At 47.9% G+C, this 4,991-nt stretch overlaps 1 protein-coding gene across 2 annotated transcripts in view; it reads left to right on the top strand.

The window, feature by feature from the left end:
• ZGPAT (zinc finger, CCCH-type with G-patch domain) overlaps positions 1-4,991 on the top strand; it is a 22,264-nt gene continuing 17,273 nt past the window's right edge. Inside the window, exon 1 of one of the 2 annotated variants that reach the window (XM_006779647.2) lies at positions 1-158. The gene's annotated coding sequence lies outside the window, so the exon portion shown is untranslated. The remainder of the gene's footprint in view (positions 159-4,991) is intronic. The other variant, XM_015567692.1, reaches the window with a different exon arrangement.

Raw genomic sequence — 4,991 nt, 5'->3', positions numbered from 1 at the left:
GGCACCCTGGAGTATCACAACGCCAAGGTCGTGGGCACGGAAGAGGCAGAGGACGGCTCCGCGGCTGTGCGGGGCCTCTACCTGTAACCCACGCACAAGTCTCTGAAGCCCTGTCCCTTCTTCCTGGAGGGCAAGTGCCGCTTCCTGGACAACTGCAGGTAAAGCTCTGCTCCTGGGCCCTCAAGCCGCGGGGGGCCGTGGCTTCCCTCTATGCGGGCTCTGGTCCCTGTGTGTCCAGCAGAGTGCCAGCAGGAGGGAGCGCGCCCCTGGGGCATTCGAACCATTGTCCTTGTTTGGGTGTTTCCTTGGATTTTCTCTGGTAAATCAAGAGTAGAAGAGGCTTATGTTGAAAAGAAGGGACTTCCCCCATCACCAGTTTTATTCTTCAGAGTTAAACTTCTAAAGTTTATGCTTATTATGGACATTTGCCACCAGGCACAAAATTGGAGAGGGTGGTATGGTGACCTCCCACGTTGTCATCTTGTTCATCATTTGTCATCCTTCTGCCAGTCTTGTTTCATCCCCTCTCCCTGTCCTGCTTCTCTCCCCCTCGACCACTTTTAAGAAGATTGCAAGGGTGCCCTGACCGGCTTGGCTCAATGGATAGAGCGTCGGCCTGCTGACTCAAGGGTCCCGGGTTTGATTCCGGTCAAGGGCATGTACCTGGGTTTCGTGCACATCCCCAGTAGGGGGTGTTCAGGAGGCGGCTGATCGATGTTTCTCTCTCATCGATGCTTCTAACTCTCTATCCCTCTCTCTTCCTCTCTGTAAAAAAATCAATAAAATATATTTTTTTTTTAAAAAAAGAAGATTGCAGGGGTGACTGGGTTTTTACCTATAAATACTTCAGGATACACCTTCACCTGACTGTTAAGGATGTTATAAAAAAAGGTCTCCAGTTCATCATCATACCCAACAGATTTAACCATAGAACCTCATCTGTGTTCAAGTTTCCACAGTTGTTTTGTCTTTCTCTTAGAGCATACCTTCAATTTTGTTCCTTTTATTTCACCTCTGAAAGGAGTATTTATTGAAATCCCTAGTAGATAATTTACATTTTTAGGCAACAGTTCAGAGTAACTGTCTCTAGTTCTTTGGTCTCTCTATCTCTTTTTCTTTCTTTTGTTTTGTTGTTAATCTTCACCCGAGGATATTTCATTTCCAGAGAAAGTGGCAGGGGTGGATGGGTAAAGGGGGAAGAGAAATATCAATGTGAGAGAGACACATGGATTGGTTACCTCCCACCCATGCCCCGACCAGGACTGGGGTTCAAGCCTGCAATCTAGGTAAGTGCCCTTGACTAGGATCAAACCTGGGACCCTCCAGTCCACAGGCTGATGCTCTGTCCACTGAGCCAAACTGGCTAGGGCAGTCTTCCTGTTTTTTTTTTTAATATATATATTTTTATTTATTTCAGAAAGGAAGGGAGAGAGAGATAGAAATGTCAATGATGAAAATCATTGATAGGCTGCCTCCTGCACACCCCTACGGGGATTGAGCCCACAACCGGGGCATGTGCCCTTGACCGGAATCGAACCTGGGACCGTTCATTCTGCAGGCTGATGCTCTATCCATTGAGCCAAACCGGCCAGGGCCTTTCTATTTCTTAATAGGCTTTTGCTAGGTTCCAAGTCTTATTTGGCAAATATCTCCTCCCTCCCTCCCTTCCTCCCTCCTTTTCTGCACATTTGTTAAAGTTTAGTGTATGTGCAGAAAAGTGGGTAGGTCAGAGTGTCGTGAGTTTCCCCAGTGGACACATCGTGTCGGCAGCACAGATGCAGGAGCAGAGGACTCAGCCTTTCGGCCTCTGTGCCAGAGTCTGTGTTCCCCTGTATGATGTCCCATGCAAGGGCTAGCGGTGGCACCTCTAAACTGCCTCCTCTGCCGGGCACTGTCCCCAGGTCTCTGTCTCACATGTTAACTCACCTGGGCAGCAGTCCCGGGAGGTGGGCCGCGACCACTGAGGCTGCCCAGAGCTACTCCGCTTTCCAGCACGGCTTTAGGCCTGCTGACTCCCCCCCCACACCTCCCTTCCTCCACCCAGGACTGAGGTTTTTTTAACATTTGCTTTGGGTCTTTACAAACAATAAAATAGATAACATGGAGTATCCTTTGACCCCCACTCTATCCCATGCCTCCCCCTCCCGGGAGGCTGTCCTTAGCACTCTGGTGTGTATCTCTTTTACAAGACAAACTGGTGTGCACACTGGTTTCTCCGCTCACTGCCAGGCCCACTGTGTCTGAGTGGCTGTGCATCCTTTCTCCCTGCCCTTCCTGGCCTCACAGTTCCCCTGTCAAAGGACTGGACCATTTTATTTTATTTTAAATATGGAACACTTCACTGAATTTGCATGTCATCCTTGCACAGGGGCCATGCTAATCTTCTTTGTATTGTTCCAGTTTTAGTATGTGTGCTGCTGAAGCAAGCATAGGACTGGACCCTTTGAGCCAGCATTGAAGCCCCTGGCACGGTCCAGCACACCCCCTCTGTTGCCTGCAGGCCAGCAGTGGGGTCCAGGGACCTGAGTGCATTCGTGGCAAAGACTCTAGGTGCATCAGGAGGCCCCGGTGACTGGCTTTCCTTTGTCACGTAAACAACTAGTGGTACTCGGTGCCGTTCGTGGCTTCAGCTGGAGTTGCGTATAGGGATCTCTTTCCTCTGTTGGTTCATTTCACTTATTAGCTGGAATGGTACACGGAGACACCTCCCTCGTCTATGGTTTGCTGCTCAGTGGCTCAGTCACAGAAAAGGTGGGGAAATGCTGGGGTTTTCTGTTTTGTTTACTTAACAAGAGAACCAATGAGTCGGTTCTCTTTCATCCTGAGAAGATGAGGACCCATGTATTTAAATATATTTGATGAATTTCAGTCTATTGTGATTCTGATCCTTAATAAGGCTCAGACTGTGCCAACTTTTTATAAAATTTTAAATATATTTTTATTGATTTCAAAGAAGAAGGGAGAGGGGGAGAGAGTTAAAAACATCAATGATGAGAGAGAATCACCGATCGGCCGCCTCCCGCATCCCCCCACTGGGGATCAAGCCCACAACCAGGAATCGAACCATGACCTCCCGGTTGAGGTCAACACTCAACCGCTGAGCCACACCTGCTGGGCAGATTGTCCACCTTTGGCAAGTGGGAGCTTCTTCTAGATGGCGCCTCTGGCCCCAGTAGTTGTTACTTTGGTAATTTGTGTGTTTTTATTATTTTTCCCTTTCCATCTGAGTTACCTAATTTGTTGGCATAGAGCTGCTCACAGCAGTTGCTGGCAGTCCTGTATGTCCTGTAAGGTGGGAAGTAGGTCCCCACTTTCTTTCCTGGTTCAGTCTCTTGAGTGCGCTCTTATTTCTTGGTCAGCCTAGCTCAAGCTTTGTCAGTTTTTTTAAAAATATATTTTATTGATTTTTTACAGAGAGGAAGGGAGAGAGATAGAGAGTTAGAAACATCGATGAGAGAGGAACATCGATCAGCTGCCTCCTGCACATCCCCCACCAGGGATGTGCCCGCAACCCAGGTACATGCCCTTGACCGAAACCGAACCCGGGACCCTTCAGTCCGCAGGCCGACGCTCTATCCACTGAGCCAAACCGGTTTCAGCTTATTTTATTTTTGGTTGTTGATTCCATATTGTTTTTCCTTTTTTTTCTATGGCATTTATTTCCACTCGTGCCTTTACTATTTCCTCCTGTGCTGCTGCTTTGGGTTCAGTTTGCTCTTTTTCTGATTCTTCACGGTGTACGGTGAGCTCAAGGACGTGAGGTTTCCCTCCTCCTACTGCAGGCATTTGCAGCTGCTTCCTCAGAACCCCCAGCTTCAGTGTGTTGTTTCCATGGTCATTCAACTTGAGTACTGCCTGGCCCCGACCCCTCATCGGCCCTTGGTCAAGATTGCACTGCTTAATCTCCACATATTTGTGAATCTTCCAGATTTCCTTCTGTTGTTGATTTGTAAACTCAGTCCCCATGGTTGGTGGAGGTACTTTTTATGATTTCAGTGTTTTAAAATTTATTGAGACCCGGGTTGAGGCCCCCCGAATGTCCTGTCCTGCAGAATAGTCTGGTCCCGGGGAAGGCGGTGTGCTCTGCAGCTGAGTGCTGGAGGGCTGGCTGGTCCATGCTGTTGGCACACCCAAGTTCTCCCCTTCCTCAGAGTCTTGTCTGGTTTCTCTGTGCACTGTTGAAAGTGGGGTGTTGGTGTCTCAGCTCTTATCCTATTTCATCCTTTAATTCTATCAATTTTTATTTCATGTATTTTTGGGACTGTGTTGTTAGGTTGTAAAAGTTTATAATTATATAATCTTCCTCATCGGTTGATGCTTTTATCATTGTATTTTTCTTTATCTTTTTCTTCACTGATGTTACATTTGACATTCACTATTATGTTACATTAGTTTCAGGTGTACAGCATTGCTCTTTTCTATCTTGACTGGAGTCTATAATGTCTGACACCAGTGTAGCCATCCCAGCTTATGGTACTACTAGAGGCCCGATGCATGAAATTCGTGCAAGAGTAGGCCTTCCTTCCCCCGGCTGCCAGCACCGGCTTCCCTCTGGCACCCGGGACCCAAGCTTCTCTCCCTCTGGCCGCCGGCAGGCACCCGGGATCCAGGCTTCACTCACAGCCCCAGCTCCGTCCAGAAGGACGTCTGGTCTAACTAGCATTTATGCTTTTATTATTATAGCAGGGGTCCTCAAACTTTTTAAACAGGGGGCCAGTTCACTGTCACTCAGACCGTTGGAGGGCCGGACTATAGTTTAAAAAAAAAACTACGAACAAATTCCTATGCACACTGCACATATCTTATTTTAAAGTAAAAAAACAAAACGGGAACTGTTGGTAAATGTTTCCCTCCACGTCCTGCGTGGATCAGCGTTCAGGACCTGGAAGCGGAGCTGCACACAAATGAAAAAGCAAAGACACTAGATAATTTGGAAATATTGGGGGACCAGGCGAGTAAGTCCAACTCAGGAGGAAGGGATTCCTCCCCTC

The sequence above is a fragment of the Myotis davidii genome, unplaced genomic scaffold (genome assembly GCF_000327345.1).
Source record: "Myotis davidii unplaced genomic scaffold, ASM32734v1 scaffold244, whole genome shotgun sequence".
Classification (NCBI taxonomy): Eukaryota; Metazoa; Chordata; class Mammalia; order Chiroptera; family Vespertilionidae; genus Myotis; species Myotis davidii.
The sequence above is the reverse complement of the archived record's forward strand: the minus strand, read 5'-3'. Positions and strand labels throughout refer to the sequence as shown.